This window comes from Mirounga angustirostris, unplaced genomic scaffold (assembly GCF_029215605.1).
Source record: "Mirounga angustirostris isolate CCGP_5_RB_7025 unplaced genomic scaffold, mMirAng1.0.hap1 SCAF_11, whole genome shotgun sequence".
Taxonomy (NCBI): domain Eukaryota; kingdom Metazoa; phylum Chordata; class Mammalia; order Carnivora; family Phocidae; genus Mirounga; species Mirounga angustirostris.
The window spans coordinates 95810414-95829470 of NW_026991719.1; the positions used below are offsets into that span (position 1 = coordinate 95810414).

The 19057-nt window shown below is 41.1% G+C and overlaps 1 protein-coding gene across 8 annotated transcripts in view; it reads right to left on the bottom strand.

Moving 5' to 3' along the window:
- Positions 1-19057, bottom strand: part of KLHL13 (kelch like family member 13) — a 205571-nt gene that overhangs the window by 82219 nt on the left and 104295 nt on the right. Inside the window, exon 2 of one of the 8 annotated variants that reach the window (XM_045881813.3) lies at positions 15283-15454. The exons of the other annotated variants lie outside the window; for them this stretch is intronic. The gene's annotated coding sequence lies outside the window, so the exon portion shown is untranslated. The remainder of the gene's footprint in view (positions 1-15282; positions 15455-19057) is intronic. 8 annotated transcript variants of the gene reach the window in all.

A 19057-nucleotide genomic window follows, 5' to 3' on the forward strand; every position in this document is an offset into this window, starting at 1 on the left:
CTAAGCATTACACTTACCTAATTTTTGCTTCAAAATAAGCAGTTTGGGCTCTTTTCTGGGTCATCCCACAAGCACCACTGCATTATTAAAGTCACAACTAAATCAAAGTCATAGCCTAATAGTATCTTTAGAAAGACCTTGGCAGAGACCTTACCCAAAATGGGATCCTCAGCCTAAGGACCTGTTATGCCAAAGGTAGGCAGCAAGTCTTTTATTTCTTTTTTAGGACGATGAATTCAAAACGGCATCTCTTTAATGGCAATACTGTTTCAAAGTCTACTTTTAAAACGCTACACACATCAAAATTGTTATCTTTGAATCAGAAAAAGCTACAATGGATTGAATTAATATCTGCCCCATTTTAGCATTAAACCTCACCACGCAAATAACAATTATATTATCTTTTTCCTTAAAAATGCAGGAAAGTATCTTTAAATACAGCTTATTTTATATTCCTATTAATATTCCTTTCCTTTGTGTATTTAAGAAGAATCTGGTGTGCCACCTTCTGGTAGCTCAGTGAAATTACGTATCGCTACACAAGTCCCTATTCTTTATTTTAACTTTTAAAAAATATATATATTTCTTAACCTGTATTACATTTAAGCTATATAGAGAAACATAGACACACATCTCTACCACACTCTGAAATACAGCAGGATTTCCCCAGTGATTTTTTTTTTTTAAATATCAAGCTTTATATATGCTTTCCTATGATTTTTGCATGGTTACCAATATGTCTCCTGAATTCTACAATACATATAAAATTGATTTTTGTACACCGCTTCACAGGCACATAGGAAAACAACAGGCTTGCTATTTTAATGAATAAGCAACAGCAGTAAATAAAGGAAAAGAAAGGTCTCTTACCAATAAGCCCATTTTTCTCTTAAGGTTTGAACTCTCATCATTTGTCATGTTCTTGTGGATCCCTCTCTCATCAAATTCTCTGGAGTTTTAAAGTTGAGAGCGGCGATGCACAGCTAGGCTCTCCTACATAGTAGCGCACCCTAGTGCATCTGCCTGGTATAGCACTTCAGTTGAGGCTCCCAAAAGCAGAAAACAGCCTTTATGTATTCAAAAACCCATCCACTGAACACCTTCCCTTGGTAGCAAATTGTAGCCAGCGTGGCGGAACTATTTCTATTTCTTATCTTAGGTGCGGATCAGATACAGAGATCAGAACCACATGAATCTTGAGCTTAGTTCCAGTTAATTGAACAGGAACAAAGTGTTCATCTTTAGAGCAGAGGTGGGATGAGACAAATACTAGCATCAGGAGATCTGACGTAGAAAACAAAACAAAACAAAACATGTTTACCTGAAAGTAACCTGATTTTTTCAAGGGTCACTGCCCTGTTATCGGTCCTATTCCCTTAAATCTTCATTACCTGTAACTCTTCCCTCCCTCGTGCCGCTAGCCGCCAGTCATTAAGTCCTATCCTTTATCCTTTATCATTTTGTACAGGTGTCTAATCCCTAGTGTTTGTGTCTTTTTTTAACAAATGAGCTTCTTCCAAAAATACATATAACTGGTCTCTCTGCACCGCCGTGTTCCATCAATCACCTCGCTTCTGGATGAGCTCTCTTAAAATGCAACTACACATGATGTAAATTAAATGTTTGATAAATATTTTATTCAACCAATACTTGTTAAGAATTTGCTACATGTGTGGTAGGGACTCTGCCAGGTGATATGGATATAAAGGTGAACAAGACCACCCCTTGTTCTCAGGAAGCTCTTAGTTGAGTGAGAGAAGCAGACACGCACCCTGACAGCACAAAATATGGCATAGAAACTTTGCTAGGATATGCCTAGGATTCTACAGAGGAACGATAAAAATCAGAGGAGCAATAAAAATTGGGCTGCAACTGAGGTCGAAGAATGAGGCATTCCCCAGGCAGACTCCAGAAGACACCATCTGTGTGGACACACAGAAATTTAAAGGAGTCCAATGTGTTGGAAGGATCGAGAAAGTCTTCAATATTACTGGAAGAAGTACAGGTACATAGTGTTGAGGGGAGCGGATTTTAAGGTCTACAGAGTGAGTGAAGAGGCTTGGATCTTATCCCATGAGCTACGAGAAGCCATCTGTTGAATGAGTGGATCACTCAAGGAATTAATCAAGCAACAATGCCCAGCACTAAGAACTCATTACAAGCTGGCTAACCTAGTCTTGGAGTCCACTGATGTAGCTCCTAACCCCAACTGCCTATTCTCTAGCTCACAAACTTGTTTTGTTCTTTGTTTCCCTTTGCTCCGGAGGTCCTCCTACATGAAATCTCTTTCCCTCTCCACTCTTCTGAACTCAACTCATCCTTCTAGATCCAGCTCAAATTCCATTCTTTTCTGTGATGTCTCCCGTGGTACTTTGAGTCTCCTCCAGTTTTTAAATGTTCCTCCATTACACAGACCACGCATTACTCCTACCATTGAACACTGTTTGAAAAACCCTTTGGACTCTTTGCCCATAAAGCCTAGCAAGCAGAGAGAAGGCCAGTGAGAGCCTGAGGGTAAGTGGCCCAAGAAAGCACACCTCCCCAGACTTCACAGTACACACCAGTCTCGGTACCTTCTCTTACCACTCTCAAGCCTGAAAAAAAAAGGCTATGAACTGTGAAGTGAACTCTATCTGCATTGGACAGCAACTCTGCATTACCATGTAACAATGCTGGTTATATACCTCACAGCTCCCATTTGAAAATTCCAGAAAATTGATGAGAAAGGGATACCAACAGAATAGCTTAATTATGGAGGTGTGATCTTTGAGGGGAAAAAAAAAAGAGCTGTAAGGGGGCTTGGGGGGTTGCTGTACTTGTGTTTTACTATCTGCAGTAAACCGAGAGAATTCACCTGAAGGCGCATACAATAAACAAAAAGAATTCATGAAGACCACGGAAAGAGATGGGAGAGAGAGTGAGGGCAGGGCATTAGATCCGGAAGGTTTAGCATCTCATGAGGTTTAAGGGAGAAAATCCATGTGTGTGTGTGGGGGGGATGTTTAAAAGGTGGGGGGTAATAGTGTTAGCTGGGAGATGAATCTAGGACAAGAAGCTTTACCACAGAAACAAGTCCTGGGGGTGTAAATATTGAGTGTTCTCTCCCTGTGGAACCACACCCCATTATGCTCAGCGTCAAATACTCAGACAAGCTTTCGTTGATGTTGGCATTTAGCATTCAGCTTTGTCTCAACCTTTTTATGTATGCATAATCTCTTAGATTTTGCAATGATGCAAAAACCATGGAGCTTTCTTTTATGTAGACAATAAAAAAATCTTTTCATCTTATTCAACAATTTTATGTTAAAGTGGGTTAAGAGGAATCTGCCAATAATTTCAAAAAGCGGATAATACTTGAAAATATTCATTCAATGACTTAAAAATGTCCCAGATAAAAGCTGTCTACACCTTTTTTCTTGTTTATTGAGTGCAAAAACTGACCACTTCCCTTTCCATTAACTTATAAGGAAAAAATTCGAATACAGAAAAAAAAAGGAGAATGTGATTTTGGATATGGGCCACACTTTTCTCAAGAATTCTTCAAAAAAGGGCAGTACTTAGGGGACATAAAAATGATTTAATCCACGAGGTCCTCAGAAGAATGTTTTTAAACTATGTATCAATGGTATCGTAGACTTTAAAACAAAGAGAAAAATAAACCAGACCATTTCCTCACTTAATTTTGTGGAAAACAGAACAATTGCCAGAATATTTCCCCCAAGCCTGGCAGAAAAAAAAGCAATCACCATTTTATATTATAGTTTGAACTAGAATAGGTATTTAATCCAAATTCACATACACATTTACATGCACGAGCTCATCTAGAAGAGGAGAAAGGAGGAGAATAACTACCTCCTGGGAGTGCACAGTAAATCTCTTAGAGTATTAGTGATTTTGATGACAGGGTCTATATTAATCTAATATAAATAATGCACTTACATTCCATTTAAAATAGCCTCATTGTGTTATCTCATCCATAGCCGCACTGGACTCTCCTTCCTTCTGCCGTATGTTAAGATGGTTCAGAGCAGGAGGACTTGAGTGGTTTAGAGAGTTTTCAGTCATGCAGAAATGTCCTTGGATGACAGATTTTGAAAACCACTGATCTAAACAAGGGTTGGTCAGGGGGATTTATACCTGGAGCAATTGCTCGTATTCCTACAGCCCAGGAGTTCCTTTTAGTCCAGATTCCAGTAGTCTCACCACTCAATCTAGTGGGAAAGGTGGGGTCAAAGGGGGAAGAAAAGCCTTTTCCTGTTACTGATAACTCTACCTGTACTGTCACTGGATTAGGAAAAATGGCAACAACAACAACAAAAAAAGCAGAAGGCCATAAAAGTTTCCTAACTTGCCATTCTTACTGGAATGAATCACAACCTTTTCATATATCCCTGAAATGTAACAAAGTGTGGGTCCTTCCACTATATGGTAACACAAACAACTGAGGGTAATTCATGAGTAATTCAAACTACCTGGTGGATATAAATTATTCAAGGTTGACTATGAAATATACCAACTCATATTTTACTAGCCTAAGTCTTTTTTAAAAATTATTTATTTATTCATTTATTTACTCATTTATTCATTTATTTATTTGAGAGAGAGAGAGAGTACAGGGAGGAGCAGAGGGAGAGGGACAAGCATGGTGCTCGATGCGGGGCTTGATCTCACGTCCCTGAGATCATGACCTGAGCCGAGATCAAGAGTCAGACGCTTCACCGACTGAGCCAGCCAGGCGCTCCAGCAGCCTAAGTCTTAAATCTATTACTATTTAATAGCTACTGCGAGAATCTAAAATGGGTGAAGATATACATGACAGACCATGGGGAAGAAGGAGATTTTATCATGTGAGCGAAGAAACACAGAAATAAGGGAAATGACATTCCACAGACAGAAGGGCCGACGTAGGGAGTTAATGAGGAAGTAAGAATATTCCTATTTGTCAACTTCCTTTCAACCTAATTTTCGTATCCAGATACTCCATGAAGTATTTTACTTGTCTTAAGTGTCAGGTGACAGACAGCCTGAGCTAGCAGAATTCCAAATAAAAAAGTGTACTGTTCCTTTTAATTTTTAAGAGTCTCATTTTCCTTTCACCCAGACTCTGAGGTTGGCAGTGCAGGTGTTAATATTCCCATTTGAAAATTCCCATTTTATAGAAAGTTAGTTACTAAGTGACATAGCTGCTGAGAGAGCTGGAAAACAAGAATCCAGGTCCCCTGACACCTAATTTGGTGTGCATTAGTCACCCCTGTATTGTATTAATATTTATTTGAGGGGAAAAAAAACCCCCGCAAATATGACTCCTCAACACCACCATGGAGTTACTTTACGAGGAAGTCAGTAAAAGGCTGGAGGAAAAAGAGGACTATGTCACAAGAGACATAGAATGATATCTGATTAAAGTTGCAGAATCATCGACCTGTACCTTTGCCAGAAAGACCCTCCCAGTGACAATTCTCAGACCTTCCTTTTATCCCTCAGGTGGCATTTCCTGGCATAGACCTCTAACGTGCCATACTCCCTCAGGCCTCAGTAGTTTTTCCTAGGACACTCTCCCCACTTGCAATTCCCTGCTCTCCTTGTCTACCAAGCCAATTTCTAGTCATACTCGAGTAAGTGTTCAAGTATATCTCCTTCCATGAGACCTCCCCTCACATCCCTTAGCGGCCTCCGTTGCTAGGTTTTCTAAACCCCCATGACACTCTAAATATTATAGGTCCTGGTCACTTTGGATCGTAACGGTTTCTATAAACTATAAACTAGACTATAAACTCCGGAGAGCTGCCTCTGGGTCCTCCTTACGTTTTTATTCTACCTGTCTCAGTGCCCGTCACGCAGAAGCCCAATCATAGGAGGCGATTTTGGTGAAATCAAGTTTGGCAGAGGTCGGTTTTCTCTCCTCCAAGACTAAGCTGTTTTGGGGTGATAAGGAAACAAGAAACTGTGAAAGGGCCTTATCCTTCCTGAACTAAGTTATGAATGGTAAGAAATAAATGAAAGGCTACAATCACAAACAGTATACCTAAATACCTAAACGGCTCCTTTTGATGTCTCTCTGATGGACCCCGTGTGTGCCTAGCAGGATGCCCAGAACAGCAGGCAAACAACAACTTTAGGATGGATGGACAGAGGGGTGAATGGCTCAGGAAGTGACGGCTGAACTAAACCGAGCCAACGAGACCCTTAGGCTACAGTAAGGAAGGGCAATGCCGATCATCATTTGTCTAAGCAAGGTAGTCCTGGTGAAACTAAAAACTGAAGAAACGCGTTTCACTGGTTCACCACCTAGACCAGAACACTGAAATATGAAGCAGCATCTCCTAAAACCAATAATTTCTACAGACTGCTAATTGAGAAGAATAAAAGCATCTTCTTTGGACTGGTAGATCCTCTTCAATTATTGTAGCCAGTGATGTTGAAAAAGTAAGCCCCCAAATCCAATTTTGACAATAACTGCTCCACTAGATTGAATGAAAAAATAAAATAGTGAGTTCAACCAAGCAAGGCACTGTACATCACCAATACCTAGTCACTCAAACGGCACAGCGAGCAGTCAAGAGTAAAATACACAAATGAGGCACAGGAGGGCCCGATGCTAACAAGGCCCTGTAACTTTCAAAATAGAGAAATATATATATATATATTTGATGAAAGATCTATGAATCTTCTGTTCCAATATGAGAGTTATAATTGAGGCTGAAGGAAAGGCCTCAAATCCTTTTCTCATGCCGTTTCCTGGCCTTCCCATTTATGCAAACCGGCGGAGTAGAAATATCAAGGATAGCAACATAATGAGTAATAAAAAGAATAAAAGACAATGGAGTTCCCCACAGGGAAGAGCATATTCACAACACACTGTAGCATCTGCTTAGCGCTGGGTAGAGGGGGTGGAGGCTCCTGCCGCGGGGACGGGCTAACTGATACAGATCATTAACCGCTATCTGGGGGAGTGTTCCGGGGTACAAAGGCTGGAGGTTTTTATTTAAATGAAAGTAATATGGTCTTATAAAAGGGAGCCGTGTTTTGCTAACACTGCACTTGAATTTTGCTGCTGGGACCAAGAAACACAGTGTATAGGTCCCTATGGGCTAGTTGGAAACACAAGAGTCATAAAAGTCTCTAGGATCCTGAATCGGAAAGAGAAAGATCGGCTCGGAACCCACACAGGACAGTCAGATAGGCAGGGATTCAGACACCGACAGTTAACGGAAGAAGTCCCAGAACAATGAAAAAAGGGTAGCAAAAAAGTAGGATTCTGTATTGACTACTCACAAGAGCCAAGAGTGAACTTGACACCCCGTCATTACTAATCCAAAACTCAGAATGAATTATGCCCTCCATCTTGCTTGAACCATCTCAATCCTCTATTCAAAAACCTTCTATGACTCCTTACTTGTGTGGATGGATTTGTAGACTCCACATTCAAGGTTCCCTCCATCCCAGCTCTTCCTTACTTATTTAACCTTATTTCCCATTACGGGTTGTCCCAGATTTGCACACAACTGGAAAACACAGAATCTCTTTAGCCAAGAACTGCCATGGGAGCTGTAATTTTTTTTTTTTAATGCAGCTTACAGTTGCTGTGGATTCAAGAGAAGAATATACCAAAAATATATAGAGAAGGGATTAGAGCAGAAAGGGAAATTAGCAAAGGCTTTCCCTGTCCCAAAATATCTTCTTCTATAGTGCCAACAAGCTTTCCCTCCCTCCGATGTTTGCACCTTCACTTATTCTCTCCCTCTCGTTGTTTGCTGTGTACCACTGCCAGAAATTCCATCAAGTACGCATTCATTTGAGCTAAAAGAGAATCCTGTTAAAATGATAATAAGGAGAGCTGCCAGGATAAGGTGGCTGTCAGTTATTCTCACACTGGTGTGAATGAGTTCAGTCAAGTTTCTTCAAATAGCAAAGAGCTGTTGCCCTCAGGGAATGGGGAAAGGCTGGTGGTGAGAACCTTCTGGAGTCTTTGCGAACTTGGGTGGGGTGCTCTATGAAGGAAGTTGGGGGATGGGGGAAGCTGGGGGGCTAGAGCAACTATGTCTAGAGATAGAGAAAGAGAAACCGAGGTATCGATAAGCGTGCAGAGAAGGTTGTAGAATAACAAAGCCCCACTTCCTCTACTACTCCGCGTCTTCCAGCCCAGAACCTGTCACGCCTTTCCTGACGCCCTGCTCCTAGGCCCTGGAGCTCAGGCGAGTACTGTCCGTGGGACAGATCAGCTACTTAAGTAGGTTCAATACAATATTTTGGGCACGGCCAGAAACTTCACCATCGTGCAAACAATCTGTAAATAAACTAAACCTTCAGGACACACACCATTGTTAGGCTGGGATCTGCTTGTGCGTCCCTCGCCTCACCCTGCACACACACACCCTCATTAGGCTGCTCTCTTCTCTTTGGGAGATGCTACATGTTTTTGGGTTTTTTATTCGCTTATCATCTATTCAACTCACAAAACATTCCCCCTGCCTAAAATATGTTCCTCTGTTCACACAAGTTCTGCCTGCTCCTCTTTATTTCTTTTTAAGATTTTAAGGAATCTCTACACCCAACATGGGGCTTGACCCCATGACCCCAAGATCAAGAGGCACATGCTCCACCTACTGAGCCAGCCAGGGGCCCCAACTTCTGCATGTTCTTAAGTTCCAAATCAAGTTCTACCTTTTTTAAAAAAGATTTTCTTTCTTAGAGAGAGATAAAGAGAGGGAGGGAGCACGAGCGGGGGAGGAAGAGAGAGAGAGAGGGAGAAGCAGACTCCCCACTGAGCAGAGAGCCCCAACACAGGGCTTGATCCCAGGATCCTGGATCATGACCTGAGCCGAAAGCAGACGCTTAACCGACCGAGCCACCCAGGCGCCCCTCTAACTCTGCCTGTTGAAGCCTAATTTGATTTGTCTAACACCCACCAAATGCCCTTTTCTGAATTCTTGTGGCCCTTAACACACACTGTTCTTATTTAGTCTTATGTGTGCTCACCTCAGCTTGCAAAATCAAGGCTGTAAAAGCTAGCTTTCCCCAGGCAGAGGCAATTCATTCATCCACCCAAACAATTAATAAGCATCTACTTTGTAACAAGTGTTGTATTTCAGCTCGAAATTCAAACCCCAGTCTAAGCCCAGATCCCCATCCCTCAAGGTGCTCACAGCCCAGGGAATATCAAGTACAGTCACAGTACTGTGTGAGATGCACTGCAGAGGAGGCCTGCTCAAGGTCATATGAACGCACGCGGACAGCCTGAGAGCCTGCACTGGGCTCGGCCAGGGAGTCAGGGCAAGTTTCACAGAGGGGACCCCTGAGCTGAGTGCTAAGCCTGAGCAAGAAGGTGTCAGGCAGTCAAGCGAGACAGAGGGAAAGGTGGGGCGGGGGAGGTCCAACTAGTTAAGGCACAGCTACAATCAACTGTAACAACATGAAGTCTTAAACTAAGCAGGAGTAGTGGGGGTCGGGGGGTGATTCAAAAAGATTTTTTAGCAGATGGAATGGGCAGGAGATGACGATAGTGGCTAATGTTTGTGGGCCACATAACATGGAACGAGTGGCCTTCTAAATGCTTTACCCATTTACTCGCTTAGCTGACTTACTCTTCACTGTGACTATGTACTGTAGGTACTATTAATATCTCCATTTTACAGGGTCGCCTGGGTGGCTCAGTTGGTTAAGCATCTACCTTGGGCTCAGGTCAGGATCTCAGGGTCCCGGGATGGAGCCCCACATCCCACATCGGGCTCCCTGCTCAGTGGGGAGTCTGCTTCCCCCTCTACCAACCCCCCCACTCATTTGCGGACACGCTCTCTCTCTCTCTCTCTCAAATAAATAAATAAAGCATTTTTTAAAAATATCTCCATTTTACAGAAGAGGAAACTAAGGCCCAGCAAAGTCCAGTGACATGACTAAAGTTATACAGGGGGTAAATGTTGGGCCTGGAATTCGTCCACAGGCAGTCTAGCTCTGGGGTCCAGTACGTAAACCCTCCACTCTGCTATCTTTAAATGTAGGATCGTTGGGGAGAAGGGAGCCCAGGATGACCGCAAAGTTAATAATTACTAATAATTAATAGATGAAACTTGAATACCATCAGCTGCATTTATTAATTACCTCTGTTCCTTGTTCCTAATGGCAAAAGCAAATTTCTCAGTTCATTTTCTCCAGATATATTCTAGCATTTTCTTCACTGGGACTGGTCACCTGGTCTTGATCTCAGTCTGCTGGTTCTCAGTTTTAGCACTTGGCACATTTAGCCTCTTCCTATAATTATTTATCAATGTAGCTTATCTCCTTTATTAGGTTAAAAGTATCCAAGGCAAAAAAAAAAGTCTTGAATCTTCACCTTTGATGAATAGCAGCCAGGACCCAGTATACACAATTAAAATTAATTGGCTTAAACATGGAATATAACATTTCTTAAAGTTTCCAATTCTACACACAGCTGTGAATTACCATTATTTGTCGCATCTCAGTAACACCTTTATTATTATTCTATTTTTAAATCGGCCCTTTTAAATTTACACTTGTCTTCAAAGGAAAACTTTCTACTTATTACTGCAAATGGCAAACTGCTATATCTTACAATAATGAGAAGGCAGCTATAAAAATAGATGCGTAACTCCTAAAATGAGAAATGCTTGCACACAACTTAACACATCATCCTATTCCCCACACAGTGCCACACTTACCACACTCTGGGGCAGGTTTTTTTTTTTTTAATTGAAGTGAAATTCACATCACATAAGATTAACAATTTTTTTAAAAGTAAGCTCTGCGCCCAACATGGGGCTTGAATTTATGATCTCGAGATCAAGAGTCATGTACTCTACCAACTGAGCCAGCCAGGTGCCCCGAAAATTAACAATTTTAAGCTAAAGAATTCAGTGACATCCAGTGCATTCCTAATGTTGGGCAATCGCTACCTCTCTTGTCCCCAAGTATTTTCATTACTCCCAAACAAAAACCAATATCAGTTAAGCTGTTGCCCCTTGTTCTCCTCTCTCCCACAGCCCCTGGCAACCACCGATAGGTATTCTGTCTCTATGGATTTATCTATTTGATATTTCACATAAATGGAATCATACACTATGTGATCCTTTGTGCCAAGTTCTTTCACTGAGTATAATGTTTTAGAGGTTTATCCACAATGTATAATGCACCAGTACTTCATTCCTGTTGATGGCTAAATATTCCATTGTAGGAAACATTTTGTTTATTCATTCATCCACTGATAAACATCCGAGCTGTTTCCCCCTTTAGGCTCTTGTGCTACTGTGACCACCTGCTTTCAATTCTTCAGGGTATATACTTAGAAGTGGAATTTCTGGAACATATAGTAACTATGTTTAACCTTTGGAAGAACCTCTGGGGTTGGTTGAGTACAACACCCTGTGGGTTTCAAAATAACACATGTCAGAATGTGTGTCTCCAAACATAAGACATGCGAGGAAAGAAGTTCATTCTCAGGGTGCCTGGGTGGCTCAGTCGTTAAGCATCTGCCTTCAGCTCAGGTTGTGATCCCGGGGTCCTGGGATTGAGCCCCGCGTCGGGCTCTCGGCTCAGCGGGGAGCCTGTCCCCCCACCCTGTCTGCTGCTCCCCCTGCTTGTGCTCTCTCTCTCTGTTGAATAAATAAATATTTTTTTAAAAGAAGCTCATTCTCATCGTGCTTACTAAAATATAAATTTCAAATTTCATCATATTGGTGTGATAGTTGTTTTCTTTGCAGCTGGTCCTTTTACATCAAATAGTAGATGGTTCAGGCAATTATTAAATGAGGTCTTCATATCTCAAATTTCCTCAAAATCATGCCTGCGTATTAGCATTTCCCTCACAGTCTGGCACCTTTACGTTTTCAAAATTCCATTTTATCCATTGATCCATGTTAGTTCAACAACAAAATAGAAAAAAAAAAAAAAAAAACAACCACCACCACAACAAAAAAAGAGCACAGGCCTGGTTCCAATTCACAATTACATATACTATAAATACTTGGTATTTCAAAGTTAGCATTTTCTAGATGTCAAGTTTTGCTCTAACCCTAAAAAGATTGTAGCCACGCATTCTTGGGCATGCCTGAGCACTGCACTAGTAATTCAGTTGGTCTGGATAAGATGTTGTAACCTGCTCTAGTCTTGACTTCAGCAATAATATTCATGAAATCATGGGTTTGATACACCAGGCTTTTTTTTTTTTTTCTAATAGCATTAAAAAAAAAATAACAAAACTATTCAAATTGAAAGTTCAGGTCTGCATACACATCATCCTTCAGAAAGCACTGATGGGTTAGGAGCGATTTCTTAAGACTGCACATGCTATCCTCACATATTTTGTTTGCCAGAGAAACAGGAAGCTTCTATCTTGTCTGCAAACTGACAAAGAAAGAATGCACAGCTCATCCCAAAGAGTTCAAAACTGCAGAAGGGGTTTCTAATGACTCTGAAGATGTAGCTCTCCTGACTTCCTAACGGGAAGATGAATTATCTTTGGTGGGCATCTCGCAGAAGCCAAGCAATGAAGACAAGTGCGTTCGGAAGAACTCAGAGTCACTTGCACTTTGCAACATCTTCCACTGGGAGATGCACTCATCCTGTGATTTGACAGAACACTTGGTATTCAAAGAGCACGCGTCTCTAATTTAAATGGTATGCTATGTTTCTTCCCGTAGTCAACCATGTCATCCCCTAGAATGTACTATGCCCACTGACACACTATCTACTGACAAACAAGGGAGAGTAATTTTTAAACAAATCATTTCCCTATTTCAATATAGAGATTATAGAGAATCCTTCTGTCTACCCTTGTTCTAAGGTGAAAGCATTTGACCAATTTTTCAAATGCAGGTATCCAGGGATAGATACAAAAATGGAATATACCTGAAATGCTGCAATCAAAAAGTAAAATTTTCTATCGTGAAGACTTTGACTGCCACTGACTACTCACATATAAGTGGAAGGGGCTTTCAGTTAAAATAAAACAAAACAAAACAAATGAATAAAAATCTGTCCTCGAGCCAAATATTTAAAAAATGAGTCCAAGACATAATAATTTAAGATTATAAGAATAAATGTAAAGACTAAATATGATAATATATGTAAAGTGCCCAGCACAAGGCCCACTGGTAGCACAGAAATTTATCAAATGGCAGCTTTAGATCCTTCAAGATTAGGTGGCTCTCCTTGGAACTAAAACACCAATCCTCAGGCCAAAATTAAATCATAATTGTCAGGGCTCCCATAATCCTATATGTTCCCCAATTTTAGCACCCAGCACATTCTGCCTCATCTAATAATTATATGTATTTCTATATCTGTATTATTAGGTTGTAAGTCCCCTTGCAGGCTCCTTACAGCTTTTAAAATAAGATGTAACCTAAAAATTCAACACATGGAAGAGAAAACTATTTAATAAACGCAAGTAGTCACACCTTACTTTTGTATGATGCCCTACCAATTACAAAGCACTTTCATGTCCTAATTTCATTAACTTATGATCTTTCATTATCTCTGCCTCAACAAGATAGACATTGAGACATGACAGCTTATTAAAGGCAAAGCTGAAATTAGAAAGAGTTGAATCAGGCGAATAGGGAGAGAAGGGGAGGAGAAGTGTAACAACAGATACGAGTTAAGGCAGGGGACATAGAGAGAGAGAGGGGAGAGACAACTGCACTGGAAGAACGTTTCAACTTTATGGTATTTTAAGATATTTCCCTGAATACTGTTTGAAATGCACGGTCTTAATTTTTTCAACTGCAGGCACAATGGTATCATCTCTTAAGAATTGCCTTGCAAGTAAGTGATGCATGGTGGCTCCTAAGGGCCTTCAACTGCTCGTATCTGCCTAGGCCTAATCAGGAGAGAGAAACCAAACAGGAATTCGAACCGGGAGAGTTTCACATAAGGAATAATTAACTACGACAGAATTAGAATCACAGAAAATTGGAGCGATGAGCAACTGCCTAGTGGTAAGTAAAGAAAATTCTAAAAAAAAAAAAAAAAAAAAAAATACAGGAATCGTAGGTATCAGGAACAACTACTCTCCGTAAAGCTGAGACAGAGCACCCAAGGAAGAGATCCCTCCCCCAGGGCTGCAATAGTGTCTAAGTGTCCAAAGGAGCACCCCGCACCCAGATGGAGATCCAGACCTTATCTGGAGAGGGCAGAATTATGGCTCACTAGAGGGTAGAGAAGATGCCGTGGTGACCATCTTCTGAAACTGGCCAGAAACCCATCCTGTAGAACTTTCTGAGACTCACCCTTTGGAACATGCCCCAAATGTACCCTCCGGAAAGTGTCTTATCAGAAGCACTCTGCTACAAAGCTACCTAAGGGGGCACCGGGAAAAGCTCCTGACCGTTGGGTGAAGAAGTTAAGCTCTAAAGAAGAACCGGAGTTGTAGGAACAGTCTGCGAGCAAGCACACAGGAACCAGGAAGCAAAACCCTCTCCTCCTGGTATGCCTTCCCAGCACACTCTACTAACAAAACTTCAATGCCAGGTGTAAAGGAAACAAATATTTAAAGGGCTCAGGTCCATGTTCCCAGAGCAGACAAAAAGGATGAATTTGCAGCTGAAGGGCAATAAGTCAACTAACTGGCACCTTGGTTAACAGAGAAATGCTGGTTGTAAGCATGCAAGAGCCAAATTATAGCACAGCTAGGTATATTATTTGTTTTACCAAGCCCACACAATGGACAGATTTGGTAGGAGGAGAATTAAGTAGCTGTGTTGCTTTGATTCTATTACTTTTAGACTTCTTACTTAGATAATACATCCTTTTAGAATGCTAGAAAAGAGAACCTTTAAAGATCATATAGAATAAAGAGGTCAAATCACCTCTCCATCTGGAAGCCAGATTGGACCATGTAGTATGAAGGGTAATATACAGTAGCTATGAAATTACTCCTCAAAATACCAGTTTTACACGTTAAAGTGGTCTTTACTGTCAAAGTGCTTTCATGGCTGCTAACTTGTTTTAAACTTGCAAGAAGGAAATTTTTAGCCCCATCTGATGGATAGGAACTTCAACGACAAATGCCAAAAATTCATCAGTTAACCTAAGTTTACATAGTTATTTGCTGGTGCCCTTCCCCAACACAACCTTATCTCCAGGGTCTAAGGTTCAATTATCTATTTGGCCAAACAGATGCATTCAATAGGATCTTTCAGGCTATAACCAATTCCTACCAGAGAATCCCAAGCTATCACTGGGAGTCACGGGTGGTTTTCTGCTACAAACTTCTCTCCTGCTCCAGTCTCCTAAAATTGCTACAAGACAAACTTAATATCAACTTACTTTGATTAGAAGTATACTTGAGGAATCTTCCAGCATTCAAAGATGACATTATCACTGGATAGGGATGAGTAGAAAAGTAAAGCTATCCTCACTTCAGTAGCTTTCAAGGGCGTGTCTTTCTATGCTCTTGGATTTTTGCGGACCAGTGAAATCTCAAAAACATCTTCGGGTCCTACAAAGGGTAGCCAAATTTATTTTGCAAAGTAAGAAAGTTTAAAAGGCAACTATAAATGCATGACCCCTTACCCACAATTCAAAAATCCAAACAATTGGAAATCAGATGCTCCCCCTGCCCTTTTTTTTCTTGCCTGTAATTCATTTGGCAGCAAAATGTGAACTGACCTGAACTCATCTGGCAGTAAAGCCTGACCTGAATGAATGTGAGGCTATCCACAGGCTTTTTCTGTCTAACTTGGTATAAATATTCTTACATTTCACTGCAACAATATTACTGAAACTGATTATGGGGTATCAATTCAGTCCTGGCTGGGGCTGTTTTTTTGGGGGGGGGGGGGCTGTTATACAATACATGCATATTATTACCTGTACAAAATCCAAAAAGAACCTAAATTCTGAAGCATATCTTGCCTTAAGGTTTTTAGATAATAAGGGTACACAACCTCTTATTGCCATCATTTCATTACAGAAAGGGCAAGAGGACTTTTTAGCCATCAAAGTGAAGGGCAGTCTCAGAAAAAAGGATGGCTCTTTATACTCAATAGATTGAGCTTTCTGGAAGAAAAAAAAAATCACTAAATTGTGTTTTTCTTTTTTTATTTCAAACATGTAACAATAACCACAACAAACCAGCTTCCATGTACTAAATGGCATCTGGGAACCACTGCTGTTGGAAGACATTCTACTCAGATGGCTCCACGCTCAAAAGAGTATCTTTAGACTCTTTCTTTAGTCTGGGGCAGAGCTGAAATTCTAGGACAGGAACAAGTTAAGCCATGCTATGACTGCGGTAGCCCATAGATAAATGATGTTTATGCAGTACAAAAGCTAGTGGTCATGTGGAATTCCATCCAACAAGAGAAGTTCTACATCTTTCCCACCTTAAACTACCTCTAGTGAACAGATCAGAAGGTGCTTACACCTCTGGTCCAGATCTAACTGAAAAGGTTCTTTGATTTTGATTTTGATTTTTTTTAAAGATTTTATTTCTTTATTCATAAGAGACAGAGAGAGAGAGAGAAGCAGAGGCAGAGGGAGAAGCAGGCTCCCTGGGGGGCAGGGAGCCCGATGCAGGACTCCATCCCAGGACCCTGGGATCATGACCTGAGCTGAAGGCAGACGCTTAACCAACTGAGACACCCAGGCACCCAGTTCTTTGATTTTTAAAGAACCAATGCAATTGGATAAACATGTATATACAAGAATAAATCTAAAAAATTCTAAAGATGTATCCTGATTGTTAGAACACTGGGCAAGCAAGAAGGAAACACCACCAGTAGACCCACCTGTGGCGTGAGTATCTTCTGGCTTTCTCAGATTGCCAATTTCTGAGCACTGCCTATTCCCTGAGCAGTCTGACGAACTAACAAAACTGACCTTCTTGGACATGTCAAATTCTATCCTAACAGATGCTCATGAATCAGGTGTCCTGTAGTTTAAGAGAGAACATTTCATCTCTCCTACAAGGGCCACCATCTGCATCCATAGACAGTGCAATAAATGATTCAGTTGGACAACATTTAATGAATCTCTACTTTGCATCAGTCACTGCGTTAGACGCAGGAAAGGGATGGCTTGATAGGAACATCTCATTTTCCTTGTGGACTTCATAGTCCAGTTAGGAGAGACTACTAAGAAAAGTAATTATTACACCATGTGCTCTGTAATATGACAGGTGTCCAGCCAAATGCTGTGGGATGGAAGATCATGTCATTCTGTTGGGGGCAGGGAGCAGAGTTCACAGACCCAGCAAGACCACAGGCACAGAAAACGTCTTGAATAAACCTCAAGAGGCTTTCATCGCAGAAAAGGCCATGGTAACTCTCATATGTATTTCAAAATATAAATCCAACAACGATCTAATGTCTTTGATGACAGCAAATCAGATGCTCGTGAAATATCATATACTCTTTTTCTCCCCTCATTGTTTGGGACCTATGCCTCGTATGTGCTTAACCTACCTGTTGGGTAATCCAACAGTATCACAGAAATATGAAAGAATATGGTACATTTGGGGAAGGACAAAAAATGGGGTGCAGCAACAGCATGGGGTGCTGAATTGAGAAGTGGCAGGAAGTAGGGCTGGAAAGGTGGTTTGGAGCCTAATACGAAGGGCTCTCTATGCCATGCTAAGGAAATCAGACTTCTTGAACTCAGGACCCCAACCTTAAATAACCGGGGAAAGGTTACTATGCAACAGGTTTTTAAATAATCTCCATTTTAGAATGATTATTATGAGAAAGCAGTAGTGACTCTACAAATTATACTCCGGTTTCTCTTCAAAACGCATAAATCTTTCGCCTTTTACTCTACAAATTATACCGTAACTATCTGAAAAACCATCCTACTCCCAACTGCCTCTTTTTCAGACAGCTTATTCTATAATTAAGTAAAAGTGAAATCAGCAATAATAAACCAATAAGCTAATTAATATTCATCTAAAGAAAAGTACTCAAATTGAGAAGCAAATAATCATCAAATATAATGAAGAAAATATGGATGTTGATGGCAGGAAAGTGTTATTTAGAAGAACAACAGCAAGACGTATGTGAGGTAACTAGCCATTCAAAAGGAGGGTAGTGATCATTACAAATTATGTTTATAAGGAAAAACATGACAATAACTTAAAAGTCAAAATATAGAGAACATTCAGGGCACCTGGGTGGCTCAGTCATTGTCTGCCTTTGGTTCAGGTCATGGTCCCAGGGTCCTGGGATCGAGCCCCACATCAGGCTCCCTGCTCAGCAGGAAGCCTGCTTCTCCCTCTCCCACTCCCCCTGCTTGTGTTCCCTCTCTCGCTGTCTCTCTCTCTCTGTCAAATAAATAAATAAAATCCTTAAAAAAAAATAGAGAGAATGTTCATTCCCTTCTCCTTCCTGAAGAGTTTAGTCTAAAAGCCATTATTAGTTAGGGTAAAGCAAAGAAGGCCTCCTGGCCTAGGCAAGGGGGTGGGAGGCAGAGGAAGCCTAGGTATTGCTGGGGGCCTGACACGGTGAGTTGAGCTCCAAACCAAATGAGGAGAATATTCGTGCGGGTGGACAGCACCACAGCCAGGCAGGGACTGTCGCAGGCCAACATTTGAGGAGGGAAAGGGCAAGGATGCATCAGTAGGGTACTGACTACCTACTGCGTCCAGGGGCATTGGTCAAATAATGAGACACAGGTTTGTTTCTCAATGTTAGAGACGAAGGGGGTAAAAACATGGAAAGGGAGAAATCTAGAATGAGCTCCATGGCGTTGGACTGAAACTTGAGGTATTGGCGAGAACTCATGGTTTTCAATATAGAAAGATATTGAAATATAGATGTATATGTATATATATGTGTATAAATATATATACATACATTTCCTAGCTCTGTCCACTGAAAGGGCCTGGGGACAGCAATACCGCAAAAGCAATGAACACACGTGAGCATGCAGGTTTCAGCTCTAGATATCATTCTCCATGAAAAGGAACCAGGATGGCCGATTCCAGGGCTAAGGCAGAGAAAGTCCAAGATGAACCATAACCTAAGGAAGTGCTCAGAAAGTAAAAGATAACTCAAAATGCAAGGAAGAATGATGGAAACATGTCAAAAGGACATAGAAACCAACCTGA